The sequence below is a fragment of the Aythya ferina genome (assembly GCF_964211825.1).
Source record: "Aythya ferina genome assembly, chromosome: 4".
Lineage (NCBI taxonomy): Eukaryota > Metazoa > Chordata > Aves > Anseriformes > Anatidae > Aythya > Aythya ferina.
The window spans coordinates 23,135,109-23,151,872 of record NC_140300.1 but is presented as its reverse complement, the minus strand read 5'-3'; the positions used below and the strand labels follow the sequence as shown (position 1 = coordinate 23,151,872).

The following is a 16,764-nucleotide window of genomic DNA, read 5'->3' as shown; positions in this document are numbered from 1 at the left end:
TTGAGAGCTGATACCTCAATGACAGTATTTGCATTGATTTCTGTCTTATCCAGCATGTTCAGGAATAAGTCTCACCAGTATGGCAATGAAAAGAGATGGAGCAGACTGGCCTGAAATCTTCATAGGCAGAGTTCAGTACTGGTCTAAATTTGAAGTGTCACATACACCAAAAATGCTTTATAGTTTAAGAATTATGCTATACAAATTGTCAACACAGTGGCTTTCCTACTAAATATTCCTCTTTATGGTCCATTATAAATAATGCAGCTTTTAATAGCAATTAAAATGGGACCAGGATGTAAAAGCACACTGAAAATAGCATTGGAGCATTGTAAGGACTAATAAGGTAATGTCAGCAGAGTGCTTTGAAGATGTAAAGCACTGTATAAATGCTAAAAATAACTAGGAAAGATAAAAACTGTCTTTAATCAGTGTATGAGCTGAAACCAGCTGTAATTATTAAATTCAAAAGGAAAGTTCCTTTTGACTCATTATAGTTTGCTTGATCACACTGAGTGTTCTGCACAGCTAACACAAAAGGGTAGGTGAATCACTAACCTATTTACCGTTTCTAATGGTCCAGCTGCACTACATTCTTCTAAGTTACTCCTAGGAGAAAAGGAACTCTGAAAATAACATATACTTTCATGTACAAGAAGTGAAAAATCTAATCTCACTCAAATTTTTGAGGATGTGTAAGGATAATACAGGAAGGGGAATAAAAATACTTTATTATGTGTTTACTGTATACTACTTGTTTTTGTGTTTACTGATTTTACTTACTTACTTGTTTTGTATTTACTGATACACCACTTTCTTGGTATGCTTCTATATTATTCCTCTAACTATAGTATAGTGGGATTCATCAGCTCTGGATCTTTTCCAGTACGTGTATTTGTTTAGAATACTTCAGACTATCTAAATCAATTAGCAGACATGAGTTTAGAAAATAAAAATAATAAAAAAAAAAGTTAGTTTGAATAATGTTCAAATAAGATCTGTTTTTTAAAAAACTAAATTTTGTGTGTGAAATAGATACTAATAAATGGCCCTTTGCCAGAATATGACTATTCATCAGATGTTGCAGAGATTTCTAGAAGCTACTACTACAACACATTTTATAAACATGATTTTAGAAGATATGACAGGAACTGATCTATATTCATGTTCTTTGCCATAAGCAAACTGCTTTGATGAGTTAAAGAATTAAATATGTAACTCCTGCTTCAGTTAATCCATGCTATCTCTATAAATCCTCTATGCATTTTTGAAAGAGAAGATTAGTTTAGAAAAGACATTTATCTAAATTACATTTAATAGGAGATGAGAAACTATTTTGAGTTTTTAACGTGTAGCTTAAAAAACAATACCAATCCTTTGAGATAAAAAATTATGTTGATCTTCTCTAAACTTGAGTGCAAAAAGCTTCTGTAAAAATATAAAGTACTGCATGGTATAATTGTTTGTCCTACAGAGGTCTGTATAAGAATTTACTGTATAGGTAATTAGGTGAGCTACATACTTGTTGAAGCACTTGTTACACAAGCACTGCTATTGGGAGACATTTGACTTTTATATGCATGTTTATACATCAGATCTCTAGAAGGAAAATGAAGTAGTAACGGCCACTCATTACAGTTGACTCTTCAGACTTTTTTACTCAACAGTAGTAAAGAGCATATATACATGTAGTTAGGTTGTTTGATGATCTGTTTGAAGGTGTTTAAGTTCAGCTATTTATATAGCAGAAACATAGTTTCAGTCAAACAAAAATAGATCTCTATTAGAGTTTCAGTTGTGCTAACCATGGTGCTAATCCTGATCTATGCCTACAGTCAATGAAAGCCTGTTTGTGGTATTTTACTAATAATTCACCATTTTCTCCTTACTTGAAGAATGATGAAAAATTATGTATCTGGAATTTATTAGTTATCTTTGATGATGTTTAATGGATAGTATTACAACTTAAGGCTTGTGTTTATGTACTGAACTGGCATTGAGCAATATAAATATATTTGAGATAAATTAGACTTTTATTACTTGGCATAAGTTCTTGCCCAAAGCGATCAAATCTGGTTGTAGTGTTCAGGGCCCTACAAGCCTTTGTGGCCCAGACCAGCCTCACCGGGTGAGATCAGATGATAACTGGGGAATGTCTGAAGCTTTCTGAGTATGCTGCAAATGTTACTGAAATGAGTAAAATAGTCCCAGCCTCACTGGAAGTTCCTGCAAAAAAATCTACCCTTTAGCTGAAAAAGAATCAAGCATCTTAGGGATGAAGGCACAGTTATTGTGTTTACTATTACATGTGGATAGTCTTACAACAGACTCACAGGGAAAGAGACATGTGGGTGTCCTCCTGCAACCCCATTGTCAAAATAGGGCCCTGTGCCTGGGTAGGTAATATAAAGGGTAGAAAATTCAAATAATCAAGAGACAATGTGAAAGAAGTAAGTGCAAGAAAAATTGTGGTAGATATAAAATTGTTTCTAAATTGTATATTTTCAGCTCTTGGGTTCTTTTTTTATTTGCATTTTGTGAAAGAACTAATAACAAGAGAGCTGTGCATTCATCCTGAGAGCTTAGTTCTCCATTGAATTTTGATATTTTGAAGAGTGATACTACTCTTTAGCAAACCTACATCAGCAAGAAAAAAATACAGTAGAAAATTGACTCCATGCTGGACTTTGTTTTAAAACAATTTATATACCTGAGTTACTTCTACTTTTAACTATATTCTCTTAACTATTCAAAAAGTCCTTAAAAAAGAGCTTTCACATCCATTTTAAATAATGGCCTTGGGTGTATGAGGAAAAACATATACAATTTAGAAAAATAGGGATCAAAGTATACATTTAAATACAGTTATTATCGTTTAGCAGATGAATGTACATGTTCTTTTCAGAATACCTTAACAATGCTGCATAGCTGATAACAAAGTGGACTTTGCTCTGCTAGGAAAAGAGATTAGACTGTGTGATGCAGACAAAGTAAATTCTATCTTTATATTCTGTGTATAATACAAAGTTCAGTACCTAACAATAAATGCATTTTGCTGTTTTTATTGATCTTTTCATACTAAAAAATACGTATAAAGGTTTAATCTTTCTTTTTCTTGTCTTTCGTATTCTAAGGCCCAAGTGAGAAGATAATTACAGTGTAAGAGAAACAAAGATGGTGCCATAGATGTACTGTGCCATAGGAATTACATTATTTGCTCTTGTGGGTGGCCCATTTAGCACTACACCATAATGACCAGTGCTGGATGCTTTGAAGGAAGTCATAATCACCTTGGAATATGTAATTACAGGGAAAAAAAAAAAAAAAAAAAAAAAAAAAGTATGATTAGAAAGGTATATCTTTTCTAGTGCTGTCCCAATACTTGATGTTAAGCCATAATGCCAGTGATTCAGTGTGGATGAGCCTAATGGTATGAAAGGCAAAGCTCCAGCGTATAGTAGGTAGGAAAATCAGAGCCTGTGCTAAATGATGCTGTGGGCTCTGAATTTGCCTTTACATTTATGTTAGCTTCTGTGGAGGTTTCAGGTAAACAATGTAGAGAAACCAAGCCATCCTCAGCTATGCTGAGGTAACATGCAGAACATGGGATCATGTTCTAGAACATGCTAACCATGATCTGTGCCAAACTGTGCATAGCCATGGCTGTAGGTGTTGTGGTTTAACCCAGCCAGAAGCTAAACACCACACAGCCGTTTGCTCACCCTCCCCTCTCCCTCTCTGGGATGGGGGAGAGAAACAAGAAAACTGAAGCCTGTGGGATGAGGTAGAGACAGTTTATTAGGACAGAAAATATAATAATAATAGTAGTAGTAGTAGTAATAATAATAATATGTACAAAACAAGTGATGCACAATACAATTGCTCACCACCCGATGACTGATGCCTAGCCTACCCCCGAACAGCCAGCCCCCCCACCCTGGCTAGCCACCCCTATATATTGTTTAGCATGACGTCAGATGGTATGGAATACCATGGGAGGCACCCCCAGATTCCATGCTGGCATGAGAAGCTGAAAAGTCCTTGCCTCTGTGTAAGCACTGCTCCGCAACAGCTAAAATATTGTTGTTTTATTGTAAATCAAAAACATAGCATCATACCAGCTACTGTGAGAAGAATTAACTCTCCCAGCAAAAATAGGACAAGATTGCAGACTGGGACTCAGCATTATGAGTTCTCACCATCTTTGGTGACTTTTGGGTAGAAAGAGGAACTTCTATGCCATCTAATCTGTCCTTTAGTACTTGAACATAGGCCTACAAAATTTGAGAACAATGAAGGGGAAGATAAAAATAGCAATATATAACTATGAGTGGCAAGAGGAACTTCTAGTCCCTCTAATCAGTACTTGAAAAATCTAAGAATGAAAGGGAAGATAAAAATAGCAATACATACTTCTCAAATCCATACACTATATTGTCCTATGTGCATTCTTCTACAGGAGATAATCTTGATTTAGCTGGAAACCTACTCTGCCTGGAATCCAGCATGAGCTGTAATATGCATTTCCTGTACCTCAGTTTTATGAAAGAAATACAAACCACTTTTACTGATGATTCACTTACAATGGACAATTTCTTGAAAGTGCAAGAGAAGTGAGTTTAGATGGCAGATAAGAAGAAAAAAAGTGGCCTTTCCCTAGCTATAGAATGAAATACTCTAATCAGTTTTCATTACATCTTTTTTTTTGAGCTCACATAGACCTTTGGTGTACTGTAGAAATGGCAATGAATGGTTTTAGTTCATTAATTTAAACTAGAATTTCCTTTATTTTTGCATTTATTTCCTTTTCTTTTCACTCTGTGCTCAAGAACTGATAAGGCCTCCAGAATTCTGAGCATTTGCTTTTTCACCTTCATTCTGAGCATTTGCTTTTTCACCAAGCATTTGCTCAGAATTCTGGAGTAAGGGGTAAGTTTTGTACTGTGGTAGCTGAGCAGAATATGTAATTTGATTTCCATAACAGTGTGCATAAAGCAAAAAGATGTAGTGAAACTTTTGATCTTGTATAAGTTTTTTATTTGTGCATACAAAATTGAGGTATCTTAAATCAAGCCTTTGTGTGATACATTGGCTTTCCACTTATTTCATAAGGAAAGTACAAGATTACCAGCGTCTCTGAGGGGCCAGAAGCGTGATTAACTGTTTACCTGGAGAAGCTCATAATTTCCACAGCCTCTTTGCTGTTTGTCTCATTTTATAAGATTAAGTAATAACCTGATTATAACCTTTGGGAAAAATTAATTCCTGAAAGAAAAATGCATTTTGATGTGATCAGCAATAATATTTTGTAGTTATTAAACATGATTGATGTTGTTTTAATGTTAGTATTTAATTATATAAGAAAAACTGTAGTTTTTCCTATCCAATATTGAGGTGACACTTATTTAATTGCAATTTTAATTAAACTTTAGAAAGGGAGAGATCATAGAAACATGACATGAAAGTGTTGTTTTCACTTGATGCTGTTTCTTTTCCTAATGATAAAGTTTCTCAGTTATACTGCTCTCCTCAACAATGGACTTAAGACCACATTGCTCTTAAGAGATACCCTTGGTACAATGCAATCTTTAAAAGAAGTATAAAATTTGCTGAGCACACGAAGGTGAAAAAGTAGCAAGGTCAATCCGGATGTAAGTGGCTTAGTGTGACCTATTTCAGCAGAGCTCGTTTATAAGCTATTTGATTGAGATTTCCAACCCAAACCATTCTTTGATTCTAAAATAGCAACCAAATTCAAGATTTTGGGCAGAATACTTATGCCATCCTTTGTTTGCCTGAAACAACTGAAGTTTGGTCTCACAGTTTTGTGTAACATACTTCACAGTAAAGTGATTAGAGCAACATCTTTGACCAGTCACTGCTGCAACATCAACCTCTCCAGCATGCTGTGAGTAGGTTGCCTCCCCAGCTTGGCTTGGCTACTTTTAGCATTTTGTGTTTGAGCTTGTCACTCAAATTGTTATTTAGGAAAGAGACTGAAAGTCAAATGACTTTAACTAACTACCTAAAGCCCATTTCATGTAATTTCCTGATACTTCTCAGCCTTAACCTAGTAACTTAACAGGAAATTATTCTTGCGCAGATGGGGTTTCTTCATTAAAAGTTTTCTACTGAAGTATTATTTATACATACAGTAAGCCTCCAGTTTAATCTCTATAATAGCATTAGAAGTGTCTGTGTGTGCGGGAGAGTTGTTTGTTTGTTTGTCTGGGGGGGAAAGAGAAAACATAAGAGATATAATGTGTTTCACCAGACCTAAAGAAAAAAACATGAAATTATATTGAAGTATATGCAATTTTAACTGTGATTGTACTTTGGAAAGTTTTTCCCTAAAAATAGTTCTATGATGTCTAGTATGCTTCATTACTTTCCATGCCAAATTTGTGCAAGGAACAAGTAAGATGAAAGTGGGAAGGAGGTATTTGAAAGAGTGACCTTTAAAACTAACAGCATCTTTAAATGTGCCATATGTGGTTTCTGTAGAATGCGAGAAAACCAGTGCTATGTAGATAAACCCTAATGATTCATTACAATTCAGTCAACAGCACACAAGTTGAATATGGGAGAAGTTACTGCTCTGATGTGTAGGAAAGTTTCTCAGAGGGATTCATTTTCAAATATATTTAAGAATGCTCCATTAGATTTTTCAAAGATGACAGGAAGTTATGTCAAGGTAACAAGGTCCCGTAAATGAGAGCAATAGCAAAGAAATAAAAAGAATTTACCACGTTTTGAAGCTGCATTTGTATTCAAAAGCCACTAGAAAACTGTTAAATATAAATGAGACACAGAAGTGGCAGGATGAGGTCCCACACTGAACACAGGCACTCTGAAAACGAAGTGTTGAAGCTGCCCCTGCAGCTTTTCTAGTGAGAGATGTCTTGGAGAAACCCTAAGTGACAACTGGAGCGAGAGATTGATGTCAGGTATTTTTTAAATTTGATTTTTTTATATGTCTTTCATTTGAAGCAAGAGCTTAACCCTCTTGCTTTGCTAGAATAAATCTGCTGTTTTCATTTTCAGGCTTGTGAACTCAGGTGAGTCTTATACATCGAAGATGCTTTTACTTCCCCATAAGCAATGAATTTAAATAAAGCAGTATTGCAGGCAAAATTCTCATGTTGCCTGCAGATTGAAGCCCATAAAAATGTATGTGAAAGTGGGGGTCACCAACCCACAGGGCAGTATCTGCAAGTTCAGGTGCTGGCTTAAGAGCTGGGACATAGAGGGTATTAGTCCAGGGAAGTGCTGTATGGTGTGCTTTGGCCAAAGGCAGTGGGTGGACCTTCCAGAAATCTCACATTGTTGCAAGGATGTATTTTGAATTGCCATCTTTGCAGACTCCCATTGAAAGTGAGGTCAAATTCAATATTTCTGACTAAACCCTTACTGCAATAGGAGAAGTGCTTTTGGAGCAAACCTAATTACTGTTTTTGTTATTCTCAGAGTATTTCAGTTGATCCAAATAGCTTCTTACCTTCAGAGGACTTTGCATGGGCACTCAAGTGCGATATACAATACATGAGACAGAAAATTAATTCTAACATAACTGTCACCTGCATCGGTGAGGGAAAGAAAAAAAACAAAACAGTATGCTGTAAAACTAATCAGTAAACAGTATTGTTCCATTGGTGTTATGTCATTAGTTTCAAAAGCAGCATTATGAACATCAGAACAACTTAAAGGGACTACTGCATGAGTCCATCGGTAGTTTTAAGAAAACAGAGACTGCATAAAGGTCAAATGTAAATGAAATAAGATTGCTAAAGCCACAATGACTATGCTGTCACACCTGCAAGGAATAACATCAACTAGTTTATAAAGTGATAGTCTGAAAATACAAATGATGTATCTACGATGCTTCTTGGAAATCAGATTGACTATTACACAGTTATATTTGAAAAATGTGCTATGTGTTGAACTAGTTTATAGGTCTAAGTTGAAACGCAGGTTGGTGTCCAGCGAGACATACAAAAGTTATAATGCACTGAACAACTGGCCAATATAAATCCCAAAGCCACAGAAACAGTTGAGAACAAATACAAAAACTGAACCTAGATTTCTCAAAACCTGCGCTCATTCTTAACTACAGTCCTATCAATTATTTTTTTTCTGAGTCTTTACAGGTGTTTGTTTTGTTTTGTTTTGTTTTTGTGTGTTTGTGTCTTATCCTATGTGAAATGTTACCTCATGCTAGAATTCTGCTTTTAACAATGACAGTACATGATTTAATTTCCAAGGTTAGTTTTCATGATATTTTAGTAACAATACTGTAACAATAGTACTGAAGCTCCAATCATAATAGAGCTGGTTGGCATTCATCTGCTGGTTGTTTGAGATGTAGGTAACATTTAATTTCTTATAATGCTTAAAAACACCAAAAACTAAATAAGTTTAATCTTCTCAACACCTTGAGGGACTGGTGGATGAGTTTTATTACTTCTGCTTTAAAGATAACAAGACTGAAAAGACTGTAGAAGACCAAATTTAGAAAGTTGTTCTTTGTATCTTGTTCAGACTGTATTCAATGAGAGTATGTGCTGTTTTTACAGCAGTTAAATAATTATATAAAAAGTCACAAACTCAGCTTTTCTGTATATTTTTAGATAGCTGCCAAATCTTGTGTACACTATCAGAGCTACTTGTACACAATCAATAAAGGAAGCCCTTATTTATCTCAGCAGCTTGCTGTTTGTGCAGTTAGAGTACTTAAATCCAAAATACACAGCAAGAGAACTGATCAGGTTTAAAGATAGACAGATCCAAAAATGACAATATCTGGAAAACTGGAAAATGGCTGACGAGTTTGAATAAGTTATATTACAAGCTTAATGAACAATAGTGAAGCAAATATATGCTTTACCTTATAACAGACCACACAGATGGAATGTGGAAGTCTGGGGTTCATTCATATTGTATGGATAAACTCCTGTACAATTTAGATGATATTCCATCTTCAGTTAAACACGGACTTACTTGGTTATTCTTATGGACTGATCATATTAAAAATAATCAGATGAATCTCAATTGCTGGAAAACAAGATTATCTTGAAGGTTTATGTAATCATAATTCTGAGCAGGAAAGCAAACTTACTGCGTTCACTATGAATGACCTTCTTGTATGGCCATATGTGTTTTAGGATACAAAAGGCACGAATCCCTTCTAAAGGGCATAGCAAAAGTATTGCAACTTCCACTTAACACGAATTTCTAAAACAAATCTTCAGCTACTTAAAAAACATTACTGACCTAAAAAAATTTCATGATAGCAACATAGAAACTCATGGGCCAAGGAAATTATCAGTTAATAAAATCTCTGCAGTTGTTAAACCTGCCAACAGATTTACAAAACTCAAATATATCAACAAGCCTTAGAATAGTACTGTGCTTTATGTCATATCTGAGTTACATCAGAACTAAGAAGTTGTGGTTTCCTTTTATATATGCAAAAGGTTATTTATTTAGTTAGTTTTAGTTTTGCTTTACCACAATGGTAGAAAGCTGCCATTTCGTGCTTCATTACAGAGAACTGTGTGCCATAGATAAACCAGAGACTTGAGAACTTTCTTAGAATCTGATAAATTACACTGCTAAAACAGCATCCCTCCCACCCCCCACCCCCCAAAAAAAAACAGTAATAAAAAAAATCTCAGATCTTGTGTTCTCATCTAGTGGTCAAGAAAAGAAAAGTGGCTAGTTCTGGTTGAAACATAGCGTGTCAGGGTGCAGAGCACCACATTATGCTTTGGGGGAAGATGCTATTACTGCACAAATGTAAATATGCTAAGGACAGCCTCTTTTAGTGAATTCTGTGTGAGAGTGACAGCTGTTTTAAACAGCGAGAGGCCTGTCTTCTGTAGTCTCTGCTGCTGGTCCACTTACATGGGCAAATCACATGGGTCTCCTGGAAGAGAAGGAGAGGTGGATTTTATAGAAGGATTTGGACTTTCTTGATAGAGAAGAGTTCAAAGGTATTATTCAACTGCCATACCTAAAAACTTGCAGGAAAGAGAAATTCAGCCCAGTGAAGCAAATTCAGCTAATGAAGTGGATACTTGCATGGCAAGGTAAGCCTTGCAAAGACGGCAAGCCTTTTGTTGTTTTCAAGATATGAATCTTTCAAATATTTTAAATTACTGTGGTTAAAAATCCTTTTCTAAGTCAGCATTCATTGGCATTCTTACTGTTCTGAAAGGAAGCTAGGCTTAGCTCGGGATTTTAGGCAAATCTCTAATCGGATGAATCTGTGAGCCCTTAGATTACAATCCAGAAAAGCTATGGCCAAAAAGAGTGTTTGTGTACCTACCTGAGTCACATCTGTGCAGCAACTTGGTTTGCAAATATATGGGTCCATTTGCAAATGATTGGGAATGACATTGAGCCAGGCTCAGCAAAATGATTAATAGAAAGTCGGTCAAGAAAATTATGAATTTCTTTAGGCTACCTAGAAAAAGCAAAAACAAAAGTTTGCACTGGTGTAGGACTTTCTTACCATAAAATTCGCTTGCATAATACAAGTTTGGGATATTAAATTAACTGCATTTTTTAGTAGACTGGTATTTAGGCATTTAATAGCTAGGGTGCACAGCAGGATTTTCAGAAGTGTTTGAGCGCGGGTAGGATTGGCTCTGTAATGCTGAACTTCACTCCTTCCACTTGTTGCAGTGGGGAACTGGAGAATGAAAAAGTTGCTTACGTTTGAAGTTGTGATCTGAAACCTCATTTTACTACCATGGCACTCCTCAGCCTCTGACGATCTTTAACAGCCTCGGTGTGAGTCGGGCTACGTAGTAAGGCTATAGTTAGCATGCAATAAGCAATCTTTGCAGCAGGCAGAAGAACGCAGGTTTACTTGCTCCCAAGGAGGGCTTTACTGGCCTGTTTTTCGGGGTACACCTCGGCTGTTTCAGCAGAGGCCCCCGGGGCATCCCCAGCCTCACCTCGAGGAGCTCGGGGCCCACGCGGTGCGAGGGGGGCGGCTGCTGGAGCGCGTCAAAGCGCTTTTCGGTCTCGTTTAGTGTAATAAAACGCGACTTTCGGCAGCGTGTCACTACCTCACGGGCGCGGGCGAGTTCCTAGAAGCGGGGCAAGTCACACGCTTTACTTAAAGCTTCCTAATTTCATCCAGCCAAGCGAGGCGTGAGGGCGCTGCGCCCCCCGCGAGGCTCCGCTGGAGGGCAGCGGGGAGGCCAGGGGGAGCCCCGCGGCCATCTCGCCCCGCGCCCCGGGGGAGTAAAGGAGAACCCCGGGGTCGTGCTCCGGGGCCGTGCTGTGGGGCAGGCAGCCTTCCCCGAGCCCCCCGCCGGGCTCCGGAGGCAGCACACCGCCTCTCCAGCCCAGGTGCGGCCGCCTCCGGAGGGAGGGAAGGGGAGGGAAGGGAGCGGAGCGCCGCGGGCGCGGCTCGCCGGGGAGCAGCGCGGGGGTGGGGTGGGGTGTGGAGGCAGGCAGGCAGGAAGGAAGGAGAAAACGAGCGAGCAGGGGGAGAGGAGGGAGCCCAAGCGGTCTTAGGCCGTGTCCACCTTCCCCTTCGCGGCTGCTCGTCGCCAGGAGGTAAGTCAGCTGCCGAGGGGCGCAAGGCTGGGAGCACCCGGCCCGGCTCTGCTCGGCTCGACCCGGCCTGCTCGAGAGGCTCCCCGGGATGGGCTAGGGGTGCCCGGGGGTGTCGTGGTAAGGGGGGTGCCGGGGAGATGGAGCCTGGTGGGCAGGTAGCGTGCGTTTCCCCGCCCGTGTGCTTCTCGTCTTAATTGTTTTAACGGTCCGTATGTAAATGCCAGCAGAGGTAGGGCGCTTTGTGGTGTATTTATTTACTCCGGGTACTTTCTGTGAAGTTAGGCGCAGGCTTCTCGTTAAGCTGCCTGCGAGTTTTACCGGACGGTGCGTGAAAGTTGCTGTGGCGGAGCGCAACAGCGCTGGGATGCCCTTATTGATCGGAAAGGCAGAGCCGGGACGTGGCAGCCCCGTGTCGCCGCAGCAACTCGCCCGAGTGCGCCCGGCCGGTGCCGCCCCGGTGCGCGCCGCGCTCCCGACGCCGCGAGTTGCTCCACAGGAATTTCTGGCGGCGTCAGCCTTCGCTCCCAGGCGGCGAAGGTGGCCGAGCTTTCCTCTGAAACAGAAGCCTTCTGAAATAAAAAAAAAAAAAAAAAAAAAAAAAAAAAAAAGAACGAGGAAACTATGTGAGCGGAGGATGTGCTCGAAAGTATTTCGTAATCGTGCTGAACTAAGTCACTTCGCTGCTTTTGAGCAAGGAACTGTGCTGGTTGCCATTGGTTACGTTGCTCTGTGTTGACCCAAATGCTAATTCAATAAGTGACACCTTTAAAATGGTCACTTCAGAGGACTTTTTTTTTTTTTTTTTTTTTTTTTTTTTTTTTTTTGAGCATGCCGAAAAGAAAGATCTGTAATGATCTACACTTCTTAAGCCTGCTAATCTTGCCAGTTTGTATGCAGTCAAGCCCAATGGGAGGGTGAAATTGACCACCAGCAGATTTAATTCTGCTCCTTGGTAAATCCTAGAGCAGTTGTTTTATTTTTTTTCACCCCACATTTATTTGAAACTTAGTGTGGTTTAGCAGAAGCTGGGAGCAAGCCTGAACTTCCTTGTATTTGTTGAAGTCATCACTGGAAGTGTGACTGGCTTGCTGTGTACTTCGGAAGATTTCTCTAGGCTGGCATCAGTAGTTTTCTTAAAAAGGAAGAAGAAAGTCTCATTTGAGTATTGAGTAATGAGAAACACTCATTTGAATACTTCTATATTCAGCTATAGCCTTCTGTTTGTGTGTTTTGTTAAAAGTTGGCTGGCTTGCTTCAGCATAGATTTGTTTATCTACATACATCTTCCAATCAGTGATGTCTTGCAGACTTCTCCAACTTGAAAATCACGGAATGGAGGCCATATCAATTGGCACAGTTTTTTAAAATGTTAGGTACAAGAACATTTCCTTCATGTGAGGAAGCATCCTGAAAATTATGTATTTTTTTCTGTGCCAATGTTGTCTTGGAGGCCATGTAGCAGCTCTTTTCTGCAAAACAGAAAGACCTGGTATGCCACTCTGAGTTCTTCTACCTCATTGTCTAAGTTCCTTCTGTAAGAGGAGAAAAGGAAGGATGGGAAAATCATTTTGAAAAGAGTTTGAGAAACATCGTCATCTGGGGAAGAAAGTTGGATGATCCCATGTAAGGCTTTTGATGTCCAAAACAAATGGCAATTTATCACATGCCAAAAGCATATTTTCTTAGAAGAGAAGCCCAGATGGATTCCCTTGTATTGCTTTTTCCACATAGCAATTTGGACACTTTACGCATATTTCTGTAAAATTGAATAGTCAAGTGTCTTCCAAGAAGCTTTACTTCATATACCCACTATAGCATTCTCCCAATTTGCGTGAATGTGTTGAGTGGCTTTTGTCTGTGTGACTCTATATCAGAGGATATGACAGCGCCCTTAGAATCAGTTTTATTTAAGAAAGATCAAAATTTCCCTCTTTTTTTTTCTTTAATACTTATTTCTGTCTAATACTATGGGACAATCTATTTTGCCCTGCTGCTCAGAGTAAAAGCTTTGTTTTGAAGGATGTATGTGACCATGTGAACTAACCATTAAGACTTCTTTTTACTTAAGTTTCCATAGTGGTACAGTTACCGATGTGAAAGTCAATGTACAAACGGGCATATATCACATACATATGATCACTGCATCTTCATATGTAATATTATACAAACTGTATTTGTGTGAATTATTCTACAGTTGAAGTTACGAAGTTTTATTGATATTAATTTATTTGAAATAGTTTACTATTTTGGATAAGGTGGTCCTTGAGTTCTCTTTTTCTGTACACTTGAGCTTAAGGCTGTAGTAAGGATAAAACATGCAGTGTAAGACATGATAAAGTATTTATCTTCTAACCTGTGTTAAAAATATTCACTGATTGTGTGTATCACAGAATCGTATTTATTTAGTTCTGTTTTATTTAAAGCGCATTCAAACCAAAATAAGCAAAACCCTCAGATCCACAAATACCAGTAAGTTTCACAATCAATATTTGTGTATAATTTACTGAGTTGTATAGGTGGGTCAGATCTATAGCATGTCTTTAGAAGTGCTTAAACTACAGCAACTTTTAGCAACTACTGAAACAAAAAATGGCTTTGGCTTCAGCTCCCAGCATTGCTGGCATTTTGTGGTCAAAACACTGTCTTAGTGAGCAGTTTCTTCCTTTCTGGGCCTGCTATGTGTTATTCTGGAAAATATGCAACAAAAAGAAATTATGTTCTTCACATTTAGAAACAAAGTTTGTTCTGTGCTTGGTAATCCTGTGCATTGTTTTGTGGTTTGTACTGAGATGTGTGAGTATCCAAATAACCGATGATACATGGCTATTGGAGTTCCTGAAGTAGCAGGATGGAGGTGTTCCAGATTAAGGTGTTGGCAAAGCTGTTGCACGTAGAAAAACAATACTTAGATATGGAAAAGAGTGTGAGTAAGTAAATAGAAGCTACTTACTTAAGTGCCTTTTTTTTCTGTTGGAGGCGGAGAGAGTAGGAGAATGATACTGCTTGAAAATAAACGCTAACACCTTGGGCTTAGGACCCTAAATAGCACCACAAAACCCTGAACTACCAGGGAAGTTCTGGAAACAACAGACAAAGTATTCCAAAATTGAAGTTGAAATTGTTTAATTGATAGGCTAACACTGGAGGTGGTTTTTCATGTGTGTGAGTGTGTGTACTTTTTTTTTTTTTCATAATGGGTATGTGAAACAGTGCCTGCTTGATGTTTTCTTCTGCCATTAGTTATTTCTGTAGTAATTATAAAATTAAGAAAATAAAAAAAACCTTAACACAGTATGTATTTATATATGCATTTTGGTGGTTTTAGAGATGGCTGATGGGTATTACTGGCGAATTTTATCATTGAGAAGGGGGGGGCTTAAATTTTTAAAGAAATGATGGGTGTTTAGATACGTGCTCATGTTGAGGAAGGACAAAGTTAAATCTAATTCTTATTCTAAAAGTTGCTTGTTAATCAGTGTAGCTCAATCCAGGCCTCTTTGAATTAAAATGACTTCTCAGTGAGAGTTAACTCTCTAACAGACTTCATCTCTCAAGAGGCTGGTACGTGGCCTATGGAGTTCTCTCTCCAAAAATCTCTAATTGAATGCCTTTCATATTGAAGGTGGTAAGTCACTGCTTGCAAGTCTGCCAAGTAGCGATCAAAGCTATAAAAATGCATCGCAAAAAATGAAGTTGAATATATTGGCAAGAATCTAAAGAGTTCTTGTAAATAATGGAACTTTTGTGATAAATGTGCTGATCTGTATGTCTTCCAGAAGAGTGCGGGTTTATTCAACTTTTTCTCTTTACTATGCCATACATATACACGTATATATGGTGTAAGTGCAGAGTTTTTTCCTGTTTTCGATTAGTTCTTTCTGAAAGTGTGGGAGTAATAAAAGTAGTTACAAAACTGTAAGAGGAAACTTCTAGTGATTAAACTAGTTATTCATAGTAATGCTAGAGTACAATTACTCATAGTGGTGATAACAATTATGCTCCATTGATTATGTGATTTTAAATTTATATGTGTTTGTATGTGTCTTTGGGGAATGAGGCAGGGCATGAAGATTTATTTATGACTGCTTGGCTGAATAATGACTTATTTATTCAAAAGTCATTAGGGAAATTGTATAGGAAGATGTTTTATCCTTTATTGGAGCAATTGATATAGTACAAAAGCAGCCAATCTGTCAAGCTTCAATTCTAGATCGTAAGTAGTGCCCTCTTAGTCAGGAGATGTTTTGGAGAATAAGGTGTACCTAATATCTGCTACCTTGGGTGTATGCTGGGCATGTGAATCTTTTTCTTTCAGGCTGCTATTTAGGTCCTACGCTGTCCTGCTGAAGTTGTTCTTTCTCTTCCAGGCTGCTCCAGGCTAGTACCTGCATGCCAGGGCAGCTGCTACAGTCAGCAGCTTTCCCTAAAGCCAAATGACTCTTTGTACAGGAAGAGGGAGGAGGAAAAAAAACCTGTTGTCTGCTGCTGGTGTTAAACCTTCTTTAAAGACATGATTTCAGGTTGTCTCAAACACCTTCTGAACAGCAGCTTCTCCATCTGCTTTGGATTTTGTAAACTATGGATTTGGATATGGCCATGAAGGAAGGAAAAGTCGAAATGGGTGAAATCAGGGGTGTGCAAGAGCTGAGTTGGAAAATACTGAAGAGAAACTGTCATGGTTATTTGAGGTACCAAAGGTCCCTAGCATGGAGGCCAGAACTCGCCTCTGGTTATGCTTCTGCAGTTTGTGACCACAGGAGGTGCTTCCTTGCCAAAGCCAAGAAGCTACCACTTAGCTGTTTCCTGCGTTCCTGTCTGACAGTTCTTTGAAGAACACGTGCCTGATCTGTGAGGCATGTTTTGATCACCTCCACAGCTTTCTGGCTGTGGTTCTTAAAAAAAGTAGCAGCTTAAATTATTTATTTTCTTTCTCCAGACATTCTCAGAAGTGGCTCTACCTTTGCAAACTGTTGTATTAGTTATGGCACTTACTTGGTGGGAATGCTCTAGCCAGTGATTTTTTTTTTTCTTTTCCCTGCGGAAAGTCTGTTTCTGTGCTAAAAAGCTTAAGGCTCAGAAGATAAAGGAGTGGAAGCTGCACTCTGTAGTTAATTGGTGCCAGCATGGGAATGGGAAAGCTTTGGGTTCCAGCTCTGGTCTTTGTTCACTTTTTCTACCATTTATATCCAAGTA

The 16,764-nt window shown here is 38.5% G+C and overlaps 1 protein-coding gene and 1 long non-coding RNA gene across 5 annotated transcripts in view; one reads left to right on the top strand and one right to left on the bottom strand.

Moving 5' to 3' along the window:
• Positions 1-9,675: 9,675 nt before the first annotated feature.
• LOC311436159 lies at positions 9,676-11,197 on the bottom strand. Its single transcript, XR_014692627.1, has 3 exons — positions 11,076-11,197; positions 10,328-10,465; positions 9,676-9,925 (listed from the first exon to the last, which is right to left on the bottom strand). It is a non-coding gene; the product is annotated as an uncharacterized lncRNA (long non-coding RNA).
• Positions 11,198-11,229: 32 nt separating this feature from the next.
• Positions 11,230-16,764, top strand: part of ARAP2 (ArfGAP with RhoGAP domain, ankyrin repeat and PH domain 2) — a 128,042-nt gene continuing 122,507 nt past the window's right edge. For 3 of the 4 annotated variants that reach the window (XR_014692625.1, XR_014692626.1, XM_084518017.1), the window contains exon 1: positions 11,460-11,571. The gene's annotated coding sequence lies outside the window, so the exon portion shown is untranslated. Of the gene's footprint in view, positions 11,362-11,459; positions 11,572-16,764 lie in introns of those variants that run through there. The other variant, XM_084518018.1, reaches the window with a different exon arrangement.